The 20,316-nt window shown below is 46.1% G+C and overlaps 1 long non-coding RNA gene across 1 annotated transcript in view; it reads right to left on the bottom strand.

Annotated features, from left to right (window-relative positions):
- Nucleotides 1-20,316, bottom strand: part of LOC308346365 — a 39,243-nt gene that overhangs the window by 11,494 nt on the left and 7,433 nt on the right. Inside the window, exon 2 of the long non-coding RNA XR_013967170.1 lies at nt 310-457. This is a non-coding gene — a long non-coding RNA (uncharacterized lncRNA). The remainder of the gene's footprint in view (nt 1-309; nt 458-20,316) is intronic.

Genomic DNA, 20,316 nt, shown 5'->3' with positions numbered 1-20,316 from the left:
AAAAGAGTTAACTACTATAAAAATAGTAGGGTTTTTTTGGATACCTGTTTTTGGGTTTTTTTTATTTTGATACCTGGTACCCAAAAAAGCTGAGTTTTAGTACTAAATAAATAGTGCCATTACCTTATTTTGTGACCTAGGACACAGGTATCCCTAGATCTCACAGACTGAATTATATAATGTGATGGGAGTCACTGGTGTGTTTTCCTCTCACTTCCAGGTACATGAAAGACTATATTTATCAGACTCTGCAGTAATGCTTGGCCAGGTGACTAATTCTTGCCAACAGTATATGAGCAGAAGACTTACATGTCTCTTCTGGGCAGGAGACATGCCAATACTCTTTTCCTTTGCTAGAGCCAGAGAGGTTGCCATGAATTCAATTGTAGGTGGTAGAGCTTCCATCATCAGCCCCTTGGGTGGGTATCTGGAACAGAGTCCTCTTGCCAAGTTATAACTGGTATGAAGAATGAACAAGAAATAAACCTTTGTTCTGTGAAACAGCAAATAGTGCTAATTTGTTACAGCAGAATAACCTAGCTTATCCTGAACAATAAAATAATTTTGCCTTTTTTTTTGGTCTCCACTCTCACTTGCTATAGTTGCTTTGCATATATGTTTCTTATGTTGAAATAATGGGTTTAAGCAAAAAGAAGCTATGAGCCCCATAGATCTGCTAGGATATTTTCCTTTATAATTACAGGAAGAGATGGGGATAAGGAGAATCCATAGAGTTTCTTTGCCCTCTGGAGAGGGCATTCTAAAGATTTCCTTGAGTGCGTCTTTCAATTTCTCCTACCAGGACTTAAAAAAAAAAAAAGGAAAGAAAGAAAGAAACACTAAACTAAAAGGAGTGGTTATCTTACTAATGGATATCAAACTTGAAAGACACATGTTAATGTAAATGTGTAGCGAATAGACACATTGGATTTACCATAATTAGATATTACCTTTAATGTATTAGTCACATTTATTTGCACATGTGGCCCAAGAAACTTGCATAGTAAGGACATTTTAATAAATCTAATAAATATCATCATATTCCTGGCTGTGCTCATTATATCTTTACTCTCAAAGCCAAGAAGTTTGTTCAAACTGGTTATTGGTACGGTGAATTTTATGTATTCTTGTTTTGCCAAAAGGTCAGAAGATGCACTCAAGGAAAATATAAAAAGACTGAGAATAACAGTATACTTGGAGCAAGGAAGCAAGTCAAATAAGAAGGATATTTTGCCCATGTTACCTGAAGACCTATGTGCTTTTTATCAACATTCATAGAAGCCCTAGACTTCTACCTAAAATATAAAATACAGCTGGATCCATTCTAAAAAACAAACTCGTTTGCTTGGCAAATTTCAGTGTGCCTTTACAACAGAAGCACACAACATGAGTAAGTAAAAGTCAGGAAAGGAAGGAAGCAAAGTGATTCCAGACCTACTCCTGGCTTTATTCTCCCCTACTTCATCATGCATGGTAGGTAGGTAGGAGGGGAAGAGGAAGGAGAAAATTAGGGACATTACAGGAGTGGATGAGAGTAGAAGAAGAAACTGGCAAAGTGAGCAAGGCGAACATGATAAAGAAAAAACAGAAGAGCATATGCATGGAGTCTCATATAATCAAGGTGAAGCAACCTAGTGATGAGCAAGAGAACCGCTTTTTTACTTGACCCCCTCACTCAATAGCTTTGAAATCTTTTGGTGGAGCCATTCCTGCAATGACCTATAGAGCTCAAGCCTCAGAATTGCAACTTAGATATATGGGGGACCCACCATTGAGGTCACTTTGAGTGGTGCAAGAGAAGGCTCCAGATGTATTAAGAGAGACCAGTCAAAAGGCAGAACCAAAGCTGGAGGGAAGGCCATGTAGAGCTGAGAGGACAGTAGCTTAAAGGTTCAGCATCTTCTCCAGAGTCCAGTCCTATAGACTGTTAACATATCCCATCTCACCAGGCTCCTCTTGGGGTAGCAGAGAAGTCCAGCCGTGCTTTAGTCATACTTCTTATCTCTAGCTTTTCAGACCATCCCACCATACTGCTAATAGCTAAAGACAGAGAGGCACCCATGAACAGGAAAGTGGTCTAACAATGGAGGAAATAGAAAACATATCATAAAAGGTAGCTAACAATTTCTGAGGGACGTACTGCATGCCAGGTGGTAAGCTAAACCTTTTCATACCTTGTCTTTTAAAAAATCCTAAATCATACTCTGTGTTTGCTTGATTGATAGACGAAGAAAATGAGGTTCCAAAGGATGAAGTGAGTTCTTCAATTTTCACAGTTGGTAAATAAAAGAGGTGGGATTCTGAGCCAGATTATCTGACCCAAAGGCCAACTGCAGTCACATATCACACCATAGAGAGTATGGGTGAGCCATATCCCTCTACAAGTTGCTCTCATTGACTGTTAAATGCCTTACATTATTCATATCCCTCAGTTTGGTGATTGGTCTCATCCTCACCCATGATTACCTTAAGTATATCAGTGTACAGATAGCTTCTGTCCTTCCACTCACCCTTTACTCATTCGGGTGAGTTGTGTCTACTTACCTAAACCAAGAATCTGGGTTTTAACTTATATGAAAGCAAAGAGACTTGCAAAGAGAGCTTCAATAAATATTTCCTTATAAAAGCCTGGCAGATGTCCAAAACGGGCTCACAAGAATTTCATAGTTAAAGAGTGGTTCAAATAGTAGCAGCAATAAATATTTGCAGAATGACTGAACTTTTAATAATTAAAGAGATCCTCCCTTGGAAATGCTCTTCCATGAAGCTATTTTAAAAGAGGCTGTAAGATAAGGAAAGATGTGGAAGGATATAAATGAAACGTTTCATTTATTCATTTTAATTCATACTCTCCACAAATATTTATTAGCCTCCTAGTCAGTCCCAGACACTGTGCAACTTACTTCTTAGGGATGTACTCATTATCGATTGCTGTGTAACAAATTAACCCCAAACTTGGCAAGTTAAAACAGCAAACACTTACGCTCTCACAGTTTCTGAGGGTCAGGAATCTGAGAAGAGCTTGGAGGGGTGCTTTTGGTTCACAGTCTCTCAGGAGGTTGTGGTCAAATTATCGACCAGAGCAGAGGTCATCTTAAGACTTATGGAGGCTGGGGGCACTTGGGTGACTCAGTGTGTTAAGTCTCTGCCTTCGGCTCAGGTCATGATCTGAGGGTCCTGGGATCGAGTCCCACATCAGGCTCTCTGCTTCCGCCTACTTTCGCCTCTCTCTCTGCCCGCCTTTCTGCCTACTTGTGATCTGTGTGTGTGTGTGTGTGTGTGTGTATGTGTGTGTGTCAAATAAATAAATAAAATCTTTAAAAGAAAAAAAAAGACTTATGGAGGCTGAAGAATCTGGGTCCAAATTCACTCACCTGGGTGTTCCTTGCTGTCTGTTACCAAAGACTCCAGTTCCTTACCATGTGGGGCTTTCTGTAAGGCTTTCCAGAGCCAGTGATCCAAGAGAAAGAAAAAGAAAGAGCATACATCCAAAACCAAAAGCCACAGTTGGCTTTTTATCACCTAGGCTCCACAGTCGTTCTGTGTCACGTCTGAAAATCAGGCTCCACCTCTCAAAGACAGAAACATCAGAGAATCCCTGGATATCATTTTAAAACCATGGAGGGGAGCTGATTGGAGAGGAAACTGATAAAATTCGCTTTAGGTACTCGTCCATGTTCTGACTAACTACAATTACCCTGTGCTATTTTATAACTTAATTTTCTGTTCATAAACGATATAGGACCACGTGCTTGGGATGTGAAGGCAGACTAATTAGACATGGGTCCAGGGACTAAGCATCTTCTTCTTTCTCGCTTTCTCTACAGGAGACCAAGAAAGCATCAGTTCCCCGGTTAAGACCTTTGGTGTCTTTGGCTGAGGGATGTTATTTTCCATTCAGTGTCAAGGGACAACACAAACCCAAAGTTCTAGTCAGGGCCCCCATAGTAGCTAGCTGAAAGAGTGGGGGAACGCTCAAAATGACACAGAAAAGACTATCAAAAAAGATCATCAGGGAAGCTAGAAACTGCCACATAAATGTGTTTGCCAATGATTTTCAACGTTCCAATTCATTTAACTTTTAATGGTCTGTATTTTGACCTGTTGAACTGTTTCGCAGATTCAGATTTTCACCATTGTCCTTCACATCAAATAATGAATTCTGAAGCAGAATATCCATCTGTCAGTTTGGAGAACGCGGCATCTCGCCTCCGCAAGGAAATCAAGTTCCCCTCACCTTTCAACAGCCAAAGAACCACTTCATTGTCAGCAACGTGGAAAGCCACAAATCAATTAAACTTACCTTGCATTTATGAGTGCCCATGAATTGCACTTACAATGGTTTTGCAAAAAAAAAAAAAAAGGTGAGAGCGCAAGGTTCTCGACAGAAGCACCAAAGTCAGGTAATGGCACATCTGGGGTCTCTGACACCTGCCCTCTTTGTCCTGTCTGTGACTCAAGGGGACTTCCTCATTTATTCTCCTTGGGCCCACAAACGTATTCACTTTGCAGTATTCCTTGTCGCTTTATTCAAATTCAAGAAGAAAACCACACGCAGGTTTCTGAAGAGCCACATGTAGCTGTGAAAGCCTCAGGTTGGAACACAGCCCCTGTAATCCCCTCGCAGGGGTAGAGAGAAAGCAGCTCCCGAGAAGCTTCCAAATACAGCCAATGCCCCTTCGAGCGAAGTTCTGCATTTCCTTCTCCGCTTTAAAATCTCTATTGGCTGCACATCTGAGAAGGCTTAAGAATATAATTTATTCCATACAAAGTTCCTGGTAATTTATTCTCACTAAATTGGCAACATAGGAAGAATTTTTTCATTGATTCCCATGGAAGATTATTAAAGGCAGTTTCGTACCATTTAAAGACAGCACAGGTAGTCATACTTCATACAAAAGGAAATATATTAGCAGCCCAAGTTTTAAGTTAAAACAATCTTTGGCTTTTTCATTTCTACATTTGTAATTTGAGGCTTGGGATAGCTGTCCCTTCACCCAAAATCCTTCTCTAGATAGCAGACATTGTGCCTTTTTTAAGGGCTTCTGCCTCAAACCTGGTAAATCCAAGAAAACCTTCTTTCTATAACTCACTCCACTTCCATATTTTTTTCAGTTTCACATTTACGCCAAGATAATAGCTCATGGCTCTGAAATGCTGGCTTTCCTGACAGGTAAATATTAACTATTTGCTCTCAGCTTTGCTTTTCTTAGGAAGAGACAGAAGTTAGTGTCAGCTCTCCCTTTGTTTTGTTCCTCAATGAAAAACAGATTGGATCTACGTGCACAAAGCCAAGCCTCTGGTTGCAAAGTAGAAAATGTGTTCCATGATTTATATGAAAACTTCCGAACATTTAGATAGTCAATATTCAAGGATTACTGAATTTTTCATTTTCTTTTTTTTTAAAGATTTTATTTATTTATTTGACAGAGAGAGAGATCACAAGTAGGCAGAGAGGCAGGCAGAGTGAGGTCTCTGCTCCCTGCTGAGCAGAGACTCCCCACCCCCGCCATGTGGGGCTTGATCCCAGGACCCTGAGATCATGACCTGAACTGAAGGCAGAGGCTTAACCCACTGACCCACCCAGGCGCCCCTAAATTTTTCATTTTCTTCTCACTTTTTTTTGCAGCTAATAAAGAGCATCATGGGCTGAAGAATGTTATTTGTAATTATTCCATAATGATGTAGTAACCCTTCCTTCCTCCCTTCCTTTTCTGGGAAATGCTTGAATTAGGAATCAATACATTTGTTGTAATAATTAGTTAGATTCTTAGGTGTAGTCATGTATGCATGAACATAATTCTTCGAAGTGGAAGAAGGAATTATATTGGCTTGCAATCAGAGTCTCAAAAGTGAAGTCCCTACATTTGGTGGTGTCCACAGAGCCACTGGCTGGCAATCAGCCAAAAGTTGGATTTACCATCTTTTGCATTTGTGCGTCCAATCCCATTGGAATCAATTGGCATGGGCTTTCTGGAACATATTTTAATATTGCTAATAGGAAAGTTTGATCTTTGCCCCTGGAGACCCACAGCCCTCAACGTTTTGTCTTTCTTTGAGTCATATGCTGGAAGCTGGATGATATTTTTATAGTATCTCAGTTGTCTGGGTACCAAGACACAGGTCAGTATCCCTGAAATGATTACCAAGGCTAAAATGGCCTCCTCAACTCAAAGCAAACAAAAGCTATAAGCACCTTTACTGAGAACTCCTACCTCACCCAGGAGCAATGAACAACAGTAAAAACATAGTGTTCAAAAATGTGATCTCTTTCAAGTGTGAATTCCTTTGCAATATGAATTCTAAGAAGAGAATTCACAAGAGAAACAAGGTGGCGGGAAGGACTTTTCTTTCTTTCTAAGGGAGAACGTATTTGGAAAAGAAGAATGAGAAAATGTCTTGCCACTAAACCAGTGGGAATTTGAAATTTCTCCAAGCCAAGGAGCCAATAGACTGGCTAAAACATAAGGCAGAATTCAAAGGGAGCTGATCATGTTTTGATCTCATTTTATGCTTTTCTTCATGCTTGCTTCCAAGATCTAATTGGTGACTATGTTAGAGAATGTTAATACAGAACAGCGGTATGAAAAAGAAAAGCATCAAAACATCTTAGATGAATCTGTCTTCCTACATAGATCTTGCCCTTTCCCTGGGCAAGTGGCCATAAGGTACTGACTTTTAAGAATCCCAATTATTGTCATTCCTTAGGTCACACAAAGCTATGTGAAAGCCATAGGAAGAACAAGATGTCTTCTTAACCACACGTTAGCCCAACTGAGAAAGTATCTTGGCCAGTGTACAGACTATACATGGAATGACAGATAACAACCGCAATAAATCAAGTTTGGGTCACATGACATTTTACTATTGCTCTGAGCCTTAAAAAGACCGGCATAGAGACTACGGCCGAGCCTTCCTATCATGCTGAGAAGTAACTAAAGCAACACACTGGACATGAATTTAAAGCCTCTAGCACAGTTTCTTGGAGGTGACCGTCCAAGGTCAAGGCAGAGGACACAGTTTAATATCTCTTGTGCTTTTGCCCTTCACTTCAACAAGCTAGTCCCACTGTAAACAAAAACCAGTGTTATAAGAACTAGTTTTAATAGTGATTACTTTGTACAATCACAATGAAACACCCAAAATGATAGGAGCACCCATCTGTCTCAGTCAGAAAAGCAAGTGACTCTTGATCTCAGGGTCCTGAGTCCAAGTCCCATGCTGGGTGTGGATTACTTAAATAAAACTTTTTTTTTTAAAGATTTTATTTATTTATTTGACAGACAGATCACACGTAGGCATAGAGGCAGGCAGAGAGAGAAGGGAGGAAGCAGGTTCCCTGCTGAGCAGAGAGCCCGATGCGGGGCTCGATCCCAGGACGATGGGATCATGACCTGAGCCGAAGGCAGCGGCCTTAACCCACTGAGCCACCCAGGCGCCCCAAAATAAAACTTTTTTAATTAAAAAACTCATATGCTCCAACTACCATTAACACCAAAGAAAAACCAATATCCTTAAACTCCCATCTCTCCTTCATTCAGAAGGTATTGGGCTCTTATCCTGTTCCTGGTACTGTACCAGGGGCTGAGAACATAAGTGAATCAGCGAAGCTCCCAGCCTCTAAGGGGCTTCCAGCCCCAAGGGAGAGAGAGACACATAAAACTAACCAAAACAGCATGTTTCATCTGTTCTGATAGAAACACAGGCACCCAGGAGGAAGTCCATGACACCAGGACTTTTTGGCGTCCTTGCAAAGTTAGGATTACATTCTGGCAGGATTTTTTTTTTTTTTCCTCTGCAGTGCTCAGTGTTCTAATCTTCTTTGATATTTCCATGACATTATCTACTTTTATGGGTCCTTCTCTCTGTCTTAAACCTTCAGTAAAATTCTCAGGACCCAAGTGGCTGAGTTTATTCACTCTAGAAGGAGGTCTCAACGTGGCTGGTCGGTTGGATTGAAAAGAAACTCCATCCTCTGGGAAACAATTTCATCCACTCCTCCCTGCCAGGAACAAGACAGGGAGGCAGAAGATACACTAACTATGTGAGAAACCTACAGCTTCTTCACGCCAAGGCCGGGAAGCCAGGGAGCAATGACCTTGACGGTCCCTCAGAGAAAGCAGAACCTGTGCCTCCTTCCATGGCGTTCCTATTTCTCCCTCTTGTTCCCACCCCAGCTCTGCCTCACCTGCCCCATCTGCTGAGTCTCAGGTCAGGTCACCTCCATGATGAAGTCTTTCCCAGCAGTGTTCCGTGGCTGGAGAGACCACGCTCTCTTTCAAGCTTCCAAAACTCTTTGTATAAGTTGTCTGAGTGGATTAGGTCACGGTTTCTTGCCTGTCCCCCACAAACTTGAAAACGCCTTGAGGCCAGGGCCCATGACTTGCTAGTCTTTGCATCTACAAGGGCCTTGCACTAGGCTGTGAACATATTACCTACGCGGTAGGTGGGTGCTAAATAAATAAATATATATATATATGAGAAAGATTCCCGGAAGAGCAGGAAAATAACCATTCCTCCCCTTTCTACTAGGTTCTGTATTCTCCATGTTACACCCATACCCCACTCACACTTCTACGTCCTCCCAGGACCCACTTGCCAAGCCAGGGAGAGCTCTAAATGCAGTATATAGGCCTGGGGAATAAGCAGGTAGGCCCAGCCTATCTTGCCTCTCAGTGTTCCCCAAGGACTGGCTGGCCCAAGCTAACCTAATCTCCCTCCAGACCAGGAACCCACTCAGATGGTTCCTTCCCGCAAACTCAAGATTTGAATACTATCTGCCAGCCCGCTCTTTTGAACCATCATAATGACTAACTAGGTACATTGATTCTAGAGTGGCCCCCCAAAATATTAATGACATGCCCAGCCTTCTAGAGACGCCTTAGTCTCATGGAGATGTAACTTACAGCTTGCACCAGGTTGCTAAATTTCCATCCGAATCACCAGGTAGTTTTGCTCTGGACTCTCCCTTCCATTTGGCTAAATGTGTACTGTTAGTGGGCTCCCGCTGCCCCATGGATCTGACAAAGAGGATACGGGGAAAGAGCTGGGGTTGCCCTACCTCTGTGAACCAAGGCAGGCACGTCAATTTGAGTCAGTGGGCGCTGGTAGAAGGACACCTGCACCAGTTACCCCAGGGGACAAGGCTTTGGCTCCTTAGCGTCTCAGCATCAAATACGCCCCGCCCCTCAAGGGCAGTCTTCTAGCATGGGTTGCATGTGCAGTCACACCCCGCCTGTAAGAGACAGGCAAAGACTTCTCTCACTGATGAGAAAATGATCCCAAGCGGTCAGTAAAACACAACAAAACAAAAACCCAAAAACAAAAGCAAAAAACAAAAACTCAGCCAACCTTCTGAGAGTTGGTAGAGACCTACACACGGGTCATTGCACTGAAGACAGGGAAAAAACATGCGGCTCTCCAAAGGAAGTAATAATTTTGAAGACAATCACAAAATGGAATATTGAGACAACTGGGGGAAGGAGGAATACAGTTATCTTCACACTTTCCACTCTTCGAACTAGCCATCCCCCCAAAAGGAGAGATCCTGAAGTCCAGACATGCTTCTGCAGATAGCCAAAATGGACAGTTTTGCGATATTGATTTCATTACCAGAAACTATGGTGTAACAGTCTTGGTTCTAACCTGGGCATATTACGTAACCTCTCTGAGCCTTGGGACCCACATCTATCAAATGGGGATAAAATAACTAATGGCATCCTATGTTTGCTGCCAGAGTCAAGTTAAATGACATAGAAAAGGATGACTGGGGTGGCTCAGTCAGTTGAATGGCCAAGTCTTGGTTTGGGCTCAGGTCATGATCTCAAGGTAGAGCCATGCTGGGCATGGAACCTACTTAAGAGTCTCCGTCTTCTTCTCCTTCTGCCCCTCCGCCACTGCCTGCACTCTAAATAAACAAATAAATGACATAAATAAGTGAAGTGGGAGCATGCCTGGATCCCACGGCTGAGGGGTTCTTCAGCTAAAAGTTAAAAACTGATGCCACAGATCTAGCATTAGAAGTATACGATACAGACGGAATTACCCTCATAGCACCTACTGGTTTCCATTTGCTGTGCGTAGGTCTATGTGCTTATCATCAGGACAACCACCATAGGTTTCATTTGTGATTTGCTTGCTTGCTTTTATTATATATTATTTACTTAATGATATATAACATATACGTTTATGTATTTATTTAAAGCAATATATCTTTAAATACATTTATTTTATTTATTTATTTTTTAAAGATTTTAGGGGTGCCTGGGTGGCTCAGTGGGTTAAGCCTCTGCCTTTGGCTCAGGTCATGATCCCAGGATCCTGGGATAGAGCCCCCGTGTTGGTCGGTCTCTCTGCTCAGCGGGGAACCTGCTTCCCCCTCTCTCTCTGCCTGCCTCTCTGCCTACTTGTGATCTCTCTCTGTTAAATAAATAAAATCTTAAAAAAAAAGATTTATTTATTTATTTGACAGGGACTGTCAAATACATATTTAGAAAGACTATATATTATTTAGAGAGACTATAAATATATCATTATAGAGAATAATGGGGGGGTTCTAAGGAGAGTATTTTATTAAATTCACTGAACATGGACTTGCTTAGTTAAGAAACCACCCTCACGAGAACCTTGAAGAAGGAAAAAACTTACAAATTAAAGAAAAATGGTTGGGTCAAATACTACACACCGCACTTTGGTAGGATCATTAATGACTTTCTGTCATTGCTCCTAAATAAGTCGGTGAAGTAGATTAAAAAGAAAAAGTGGGAAGATGTCCTCCTTGCTCTCTGTCCTCCCACTAGCACCTGCAGACAGGTCCTTCTGGGGACATAAATGGACAGCTCTCTGTTCCACTCTAAGAACATTCCTCTGGGGTTCCAAGAGGAAACGGGACTTTTGGGTAAAGGGGAAGTTCTTGTATTTACATCAGTGCCTCCCCACTCCCCCTCACAAGAGGGAGCATATTGGAGTGATTGAAATGTAACTGCTTCTTTTGGTGCCACAAATTACACTGTTTGCCATGCACTAAGCTGTGTCCATCTCCCAGAATAAATATGCCCAAATGTGTTGCAGGTGCTTTCTTTTCTTTTCCCCTCTTTCTACGCTTCCCTCATTGCTTTATATTACAAAAGCAAGTGCTCTTTTAATGGGACCTCAAAAAGGAATCATTATCTCCTACCTTGTTTTCAGGGACACATGACACTGTAAGCCCCTCTGGTTCATCCTCCCAAATATGGAAAGTGCAAGGTCATGACTCTCAGCCCTAGAAGCAGCAGGCTGTGCTATGGAGAGGATTCAAGGACCTGGCTGCCTACTACTCTCAGCAGAGGGGTTCAGACACTGAAGCCTCTCCCTGGCTCCCTGCAGGCGGGACCAGATTTCCAGGGAAGGGCATGTCATGCTCTGTCCCAGAGAGAGGTTCCGTTTCACTCTCCAAGTGAGCTGATTTCTCTTTTGAGTCCAGGCTGGGAGAGAAGCAGGCTTCCAGTAAGGTCTGCTTGGTTCCATCGAGGCTTGGCGTATTGCTAGCTGGCTAAGCTTGGTCAGGGCTCTCAACTTCCCTGAAGCTCAGATTCCCCAGCAGGAAAAAAAAAAAAAAAAAGAGACAATAGTAGTACCTGTGTCTAGGGGTGTGTGAGGGTGTAAAGAGATAACCACAGGTAAGGGACTTGGCCATGTACAGGGATCAGTGATGCATTTCTGTCCCCTTATTACTATTTTTCTCCATGCCTTTTCTGAAAGAATCTTCCTAGTGGTTTGACAAGCAACTTTGGTTAACGCTAAAGGTCAATGCCAGGTGAAAATCACTTCTGGACAAAGTTTAGAGATGGGAGAGGGGTCAAAACGGCATCCAGATTTCATCAGGACCGGGCAGTGGACAAGGGCCATGGGTGTAGATGGAGCTGAGCAATGGGTCTGAGTCAAGGCACATATCACAAGCCCAGCTTTGCCTGCGGCCCTGGGTGAGAAGGGTCTTTTGTCAACCAGACCCACCTGGGTCTCGCTATTGACCCACGCTGAGAAGAACGAGGTGTTGCCCTTGACTTCTTAACGTGCTCTGAAGCTGTTCCTCCCTTGGGTGTCTCCTCAAGGTCAAGACCACGCAGATGCAGAGCGAGACAAGGGAGTGGGGTCGCGGGGGTGGGGTGCACTGTGGGTGTGGGAAGTCCTGAGGCACAAAGCCAAGAACCCACCGTCCCAAGTAGAGAAAACAGGGTCCAAATGAGGGCCAGCTCCTCCTTTTCTTCTGTCCCCAGGTAAGCCTTGAAGTCATCTAACCCCAGCTCGGACCAAGGTCTCCCCATCAAAGCCACTTTCCCGATTTCTGCATATTACCGAGCTCCCCAATGCCACCCCCACCTGCTCGCTGCCGCAGGAGACCGTGAGGACCAGGTGCAGGGAATACTGTACACCTCATCTGACCATGCACGAAGCGGAAAGAACTTGGTTTCGCAGAAAAGTAGATGCAGGCTGTGGCGTTGTTGGGAGAAGGAGAGGGGATGCGCAACCAGCTCTGGGGCCCACAGAACGCAGGCTCATTCACCTTGTTGGATGTCTCCAAAAGCAACAGACTTTTTGGTTCCGAAGACAGGTTAGGTCTAGCAATCCCCAGAGGAGGCTGCGGATCTCTCAGAAAAAGAAAAGTTCAATCGGAGTCACGTTGATGAGTGTGGTAGATGCCAAGCTCCCCCTCTCCACGTCCTCTAACTTGCCTCCCCCGGCCCCAGACGCACGTGCAGCGCACATACACATGGGTTAGGTGAGTCCCAAACGAAGGCCATAAGGCTTTCCCACCTGGCTGCAGAGCGCCAGCCACGGTGGCTTCTCCTCCTTGGAAGACTTTGCCCCTCCTTGCCTGTTTTGCCTCTGGTTTCAGCCTCAACCTCCCCTGGACAGTTCTTTGGAGCCTGACTCATTTCTGCCCCCATCGCCCTGGACGGACAAGGGAGCCCAGCGTGGCAGCGAACGTCTTAGCCTTCTCTGGCTGACCTGCGCGTCTGAGACAGAGAATGCTCAGGTCCATCGGCACCCAGTGCGCTGGTCCCAGACGTACTCTAGTCCCCTCTCGGGCCCTATGAGGCACACTCCAGGCTCTAATACTTGCTTTTTTCCTTTTCCCGGCCTTTAAACTAGCCTCGGGGATCTTATTGGAGCGTTGGGGTAGGGAGATTCCCCTGCCCCCACTTGTCCCACTTCTTTCAACCTGCCGCCCCTCTGGAGAGCGCGCATAGGCTGTGCTGAAGGCCCGGAGATCCTAACTGGGGGGCGGTGTGGGGGCTGTTGTCGTATGATTCTAAATTTTGCTCTTTGAGCCTAGAAAGCTGTGTGCAGCCCACAAGAGGGGCCAGTGTAGAGTGAGTGGTTCCAGAGAAAAGGGCTGGTCTTGTGGTCACAGTGAGGACACTGCTGAGGGATAAGGGAGATGCGCCCAAGGGTGAGAGGGATGAAGGAAGGTTCCACAGGCCCAAGAAAGGTCAGAGGCTGCGGAGAGACGGAGATGATGAAATCTTGGGGCTCCAACGTCCCTCCCCGACCTGCAGGTCAGAAATCCGAGGCTAGGAAGCTTGATCAGAGTCTGAGAGGAGTGGGGCGGGGAGCACTGAGGGAGTGTTTCAGCATCAGGTCTCAACCTTTAACTCCTAGCCCAGGGGCAGGAAACTTTCCTATCTTCTCGGGGTGGTTTGGTACTCAGAGAGGCCAGGCCAAGGCTGGGGGGAGGAGGAGGGGGAGGCAGCACTGCCAAACCACCCGGAGCTGCAGCAGGGAGCTCGAGAATTCACAACCAATGGAACAGGGAGGGCAAAGGCCTTGGTAGCTTGGAGTTCACTCCCGACCACATATTGACTTTCCCAGCTTCTGCAATTCCAGGTCCTAACCTCATCCCTCATTCAGTCCTGGCTTCGAGTTCCAGCCCACTCAGGGTGCCCGGCTGGGTTAGGGAAGTCCGCTGCCGGGATGGATTCGCCAGGGGCCAGGCTCCTCCAGCTCCGCCCAGGGCGCCTGGAGCCCTATGCCCTCAAGTCCCGGCGTGCCTGGTGGGCGGCTGGCAACGGCAGGAAGAGGACAGGCAGTCGCAGACCAAGCACACAACTTTTTTGAAACGCTTTGCTGTGTCCCTGAAAGGTGTTATAACAGCAATTCAATTACAGTAAATGGCGCGCATCGTCCTCGCAGCTGGAAAGTCGGTAACTAACTGTGACCGACCGGTGCAAAGGAATGTGGCTAAACGCACATTACTTTCTTTCTTTCTTTTTTTTATTCCCCGCTCCTCCTACAAAGTCCCCCTCTTTCCGTCTTTTCTTAGCTCTCTATTAATTGTAGCTGGACCTCAGGTTAATTAACTCCAAAGAGCTTAGTCTATCTGGACAGAAACACACCGAGAAATTGGCACGAGATCCTAAAAACTGGACGTGGCGTCAAAAAGATCGCCCGAAGTTCCTCGATCTGCCTTCCACCGCTGGAGCTGTTGCCTCCAAGGAACAGAGTTTTAGTCCCTGGTGGCAAAGCCCACCTGGGAATGCGGCCACCTGGGCGTGCATGGGTACATGGCTGGACTTAGGTCAGGGAGCCTCCTACCAGGAGATGGTGCCCACTAAATCACGTGGCGTCAACGTCTGCAGGCACCCAAGGAAAGGTCGGGTCTGATGCTAGGGCGCCACACTTGGAGTTCATTGCAGACACACTGGCCATTCCATGGCACGTGAATTTCAGGCTAAACCTTAAATAGAGTTCCATGAAATTAACAATATCCACAAAAATGAGTCAAGGTGTTGGGGGGTGGGGTGGGCACGAGGCCGGAAAGAGCTGCTTGCTTTCCGGGATAGTGGTAAATCTTCACTATTCTCCATATGTTAAAATCTGGAGGGAGGGACGGGGTTGGGGAGAACACTCCAGGAGTCAGCTTAGGCAGTCATTTAAATAAAGGTAAAATTAACACTGGCTCCCTTGAAGTTAGAAAGTAAGATGGCTTAAAAGCGCATTTTATCTATGTCCTATTAAACGAAAGAAACGCGTTGCCTCTCTTGGTGTTTTTAGTTTCGTGATGTTCTTTAAAACATCATTTTAGGAAAGGCCAAGGTGGCAATGCGGGAATTCGAGTACTTTCTCCCCGACCCTGCGGGGCGGACCTCCCGCAGCAGCCACGGGAGGTTTCCAACGCTGGAAACACTCAGTTTTCCGCGCCAGTGGTAACGCAGTGGGAAGATGCCTCCCGTGGCTCGGCTTCTCCCTACCCAGCACTCGCTAGACGCGGGGATGTTTTAGTGTTTTACTCCTGGAGAGGGCAGAGCGCGCAGTATACACGTTGGGACAGGGTTTCGGCCGTGGCTGCCCAGCCGCCAGTGGCCCTGAGTTCTCTACCTGAGCTCCGCACCTTCCCTGACCTGGGTGGCGCCCCCAGAGTCAGACTGGCGGGAGAGGCTCCCCGGCTGCAAAGACGGGTGCACACAAGGTCTCCTAACGCGAGGCCAGCCAGGCAGAGACGCGCGGGGCCCAGCCCAAGGTTTGGCCCGAGATGATCCTGGAGCAGGGTGCTCGGCGCCGGCACTGCCCTAGAAGAACTGAGCTCTGACCCACGGGCAGTCAGAGGCGTTTGGGTTGTTTTCGGCTTTGTTTTCGAGTTCCTCTCCAGCTCCCTGAAGCCTCTGACCTCCACTCTACACTTCTCCGCTGGGCCCTGACTTTTTTTGTTGTTGTTTTTTCTTCTTTTTTGTGAGGCGAGAATGGGACAGAGACAGGAAGGTTACTCGCGTGTCCTCAACTCCCTGGGCTGCCGATGCTGGGAAAGGAGGACCCATCAATATGACCAGAGGTCACCGGCAGCCTGTGATTTGGAGTTGTCATCCTTTTCCCCGCCCCTGGATTTCCTAGTCAAGTGGTTACAGAAAGGACATTCAGCGCCGGTCCCTGCCGAGGTCCGAGTTTCATGGGTTTCACCTCCCCTCTTGGTCCGAGAAAACCCCTCTATTGCGGGCAAAGCGGGCAGCGCTCAAGACTGCTTCGCTATTGGTGTGGGTTTGGTTTTTTTTTTTTTCTTTCTTTCTTTTTTCTTTCTCTTTCCTTTCTTTCTTTCTTTCTTTTTTCTTTCTTTCTTTCTTTTTTTTTTTTTTTTAACCGAGGCTCCTGCCAGCTCTGCATTCTGCAGAGAGGATTACCCCCCAAGACCTCCCGCATTCCACCCGAGGAGCCTGGAATCCTTCTCGGGCCTGGCTGAGAGGAAATCCCGGGCACTCAGCGTGCCCGCGGGGGCGTCCGTGTCGGCGGAACCCTGGCCCGGGCGCGCCGCCTCCCCGCTGGGCCCGGGCGCTGCTCCTACCCCGAGGAGGCCGAGTACCACCCCCCACTTCAGCCTGGGACCCCTTCCTGGCTCTTCCCGCTTCCTTCGATTATCCCGCCGGCCCCTTTTCACTCCAAGCGCTTCCCGGGGTGCCCGGAAAGGCCCCCGTAGTATATTCACGGCACAAAACCTCGCTTTTTAAAGCCCAGCTGGGGGGCTTGGTCCGTGATGGGAGACCGAGAAAGAGCGAGATTGAGGGCCCTGTGGGCGGCCCTTCTGTAAAGAGAAAGCTCCCCTTCGTTTGCATCTCCGCTCGAGTTTCTAAAAGTTATACTTGGAACCCGCTCTCTATGCCCAGACTGTGGTTCTGAGGGAGGGGGAGGGATGGAGAAGCATATTTTGAGGGCAGAGGCCGCCCTGCACACAGAGGGCCTCCCTTTCCAAAGCCTCCAGGGCGGGCAGTTCTGCTGCTGGAATTGGCCACTTGCCTCTGGGAAAGCTCTAAATATGGGACTTGAAAGGCACGCACCCTCCACTTTTCTCCCCCTTCCTTCCAGGAGCACCAAACCCAGGGCACCCATGGCCAAGTTCTCCCTTCAGAGTTGCAGCAGCTGGGGCCTGTCCCACTGCCCAGCGACCTGAGGTGCTCAAATCTGGGGCGTTCTCAGCCCACGCCCCAAAGGACAGACGCTGGAGGAACCAAGGATTTGAACTTGTAAAACCAGTCAATGCAACTCTTAAACTTTTCCGTTTCTGCCCACCTGTTAAAGAACCCAGGTTATGAACAGTTTGAGTCCATAACCCAGGAAACGGGAGACCTTTTTATTGGCTTCTTCTCCACCGTGGGGTCGCTCCCCAGGAGAGATCTCCTAATATACACTTAAGGGAAGTTCTTGAGAGTCTGACTTTTGCTCTTCTTAGTCTCAGAGTTAGTGAAACCCAACTATGATTCAGATTATTTCCCCCGAATGCCTCTTGTTTGTCTAAGACGGCCAGCTAAAAATTAAAATTGGCAAAGCGATGATAAATTAGTCCTCATTTTACTCTTCCTAAAGTTCGCTAAACCAGTAGAAACTAATTTGAGGTGATTCCTATTGGTTCCGGTTGTTGGGAAAGTGGTCTCCAGCTCTCGCGGTCTAATCAGCTTTTTTGCCTCTGCTAAGCCCGGTCCCATTTCTGAGTTCCTTAGTTTGATCTGTTCTCATAGAACCTCCCTTCACCCCCATTCCTTTTATTTTCTTTCCCCTGGAGGATCAATCACAGAGACAATTGATTTTTCTGTGTCCCGTTTGAACCAGAAAGTGCTGACATCTTGGGAGGTGGGCAAAATATGAGTGAGCATTAACTCCCACGAAATGAGAAGGCAGCCAGGCCTGTCTCCGGGTTTAGAGATTAAAGTTGTGTGTACGTACATATATGTAAGTATATGCTCAGATCTATACACCTGATCTTGCCTACAATGGACAGTGGTTAAGAAATTTCAGTGTAATGCAGGGACACACACTAAATGAGAAATCCTCTTTATAAGCCAGGAAAATAAAGAGGAGAGCCAAACCTAAACGTCCAGGAGTCAATCATTAATTATGAAATCCCAAACTCTTGAGCTATGGTCCTATACTAGCCAGAAAAATTTTCCCCCTATTTTATTGGAAAGAAGACCCTAAGTTCCTTTTGACTAAAAGGAAGTTATGAGACAAGATGCAATTTTCTCTTTCTTTTCTGACAACTCTGTCATCCAAAGGATCACAACCATGTCAGAGTATCTGTCTTGGAAAGAGAGAGAGAGAGAGAGAGAGAGAGAGAGAAGAGAGAGAGAGAGAGAGCTGGTGAGAGAAGCCCTGCAGCCCGTGGCCATCTTTGCATCAAAATTTTCCAGACCTCTATTTTTGATTGTGATCCCACTGATCTGAGTTTGAAATGCGAGCGCAGTGAAGCCCCTAAGCCTTCAATCGTGTGAAATTTTCAAAAGATCTCTAGAAGCAATCTCAGGCTGCCTGACCCCTGACAGGCACCGATCTCTTTATTCCTCTCTCTGCCAGCACTTCATTTGTTGGAATATCTTTCAGATTTGCACCTCCAGATGACAAACCTGAGTGTTTATTATGTGTACATGAATCGGAAATCTTCAAGCCCGCACAAAAGCACCATCTTAAACATAATATTTAATTTCCCAGCCTAAGTGCCTCCTTCTTTATTTGCTTTTCATTAGCTTAAATATTTTTTCCAGGTCTCCCATGCGTCACTTTGATATTTAGATGATTCTCTCTTTTAATCATTATTTCCCCCTTGAAAAATCCCCTGTCGCCGGCTTCTGCAGGGCTCACGCTGCAGTGTCACTGTGTGCCGGCGAGGCTGCAGAGCCGGATGCTGAGTGGTTCCGGGTGGGGGGGGGGGCACCGATCCAGGCGGGATGGGGGCCCTTGAGGTGACAGAGAAAGGCTTGCTTTTAACTAGCAGTCAGAGCTGGGTCGGGATCAGTGATGACCCTCCTCATTCCACCTTTCCTCTTCAGGCCCTTTCAAATTCTTTACATTATTATTATTATTATTATTATTAATTTTTAAACCACCACATAAAGCAAAACCTCAGGTGCCTTGCAAAGGTGCTTCAGCAGCTGAGACTCAGCCCCAGTCCTTAAGTCTCTAAAGCTGGGCTCAGAATTTAGACTTCTCACCCAAATCAGCCAGGCACTCCCTCCTACCTGCCTTTCTGGGGAAATCCCTAAATCTGGGGCACTGGGGACACTCCAGGGAAAGGGGGAGCTTCTCAGGAAAGGGCTGCTTTGTTAACATGCCCTCTGCCAAATAATTCCGCAGACAAGATTTTGGGGTGGATGACACGGCCCGCCCCTCCCCCAATCTCAGTCCCCAACTGGGGCTTCAGATCCCAGCTGGGCACCCAGGTGGACTGAGTTGAGACAGTGTCGCCAGTCACCCCTGCACAAGCAGGAGGTGAATCGCCACCCTCAAGTACAGATTCAGGTCGGGAGGTGGTGGGCTGTAGCCCGAACCCCCCCACACCCTGCGTTTGGATGGGCCGTGTTGCTATGATTAACTTATTAAACCCCTTCGTAATTATTTTAATTTGACTCCAAAAAATACTTTGGGCGGTGTTGGGATGTGTTTGTATTCATCCATCCCCCCCATAAAACCTGTGTTAAAACAAATGTTACTTTTCTCTCTCTGTACATAGACCCTCCCTTTTTGAAATAGACCGCAGGGACTGCCATTAGATCGAATGGCAAGTCTTTATGGAAAGTGTTTTGCATAATTACATACCAAAGCCAGAACAGTCACCTCCACATTTTATGGGTCACAAACCATCAACAATTGCCACATTATTGTCCACGAAACCTTAGTCCCTTCATTGATGGAGAGGACTCCACCGCCTAATCTAGAACGAGAGAGGATGGAAATTTCTTCTAATAAGAACCCGAGAAGATTAGGTCCCCACTGACAACGTGTTTACATATAGTTATAAAGTTCAGAGGACCGACGGGGAGAGGAAAGGAAATCGGACTAGGCCTGATTAGGAGAGGCGCATCGGTCTAATACAGATAGCCCATCAAAAGCAGCGGCTGAATGCCTCTCCCCTTTTCAGATCCGACCCCTTTCCTACCTTTGTGATGCAGTAATTAAGATATTCTTATTTAGACAGACAGCTTCTCTGGTAACTGAATAATATTAGCTCCTTTGATGTCAAACTTTTGACAGTTATCACACCAGCACTGGGCAATTTAGCACAAATGCCCTCCTTAAAAAAAAAAAAAAAAAATAGAAAGAAGGAGAAGGAAAGAAAGAAAAAAAAAAAAAAGGAAGAAAGTAAAAGAAAACCCCCATCGGTTTTGAAGAAATCTAATATGTGTGATCCTTAGCACCAAATGATGTAAATCGCCCCGACAGGCCGCCCGGCTATAAATTACATTCGGTGTTAAATAATGAAGCCGAATTTGGGTTTTAGCTCATTGAGCAGTATTGGTGGAAACCAGAGCGGAAGCCCTAACTCCTGCACGTCCTTTCCCGCCTCCCCCCCCCCCCCAGCCG

Source organism: Martes martes, assembly GCF_963455335.1.
Source record: "Martes martes genome assembly, chromosome: 7".
Lineage (NCBI taxonomy): Eukaryota > Metazoa > Chordata > Mammalia > Carnivora > Mustelidae > Martes > Martes martes.
Note: the sequence above shows the minus strand (reverse complement) of the source record. Positions and strands in the feature narration are given on the sequence as shown.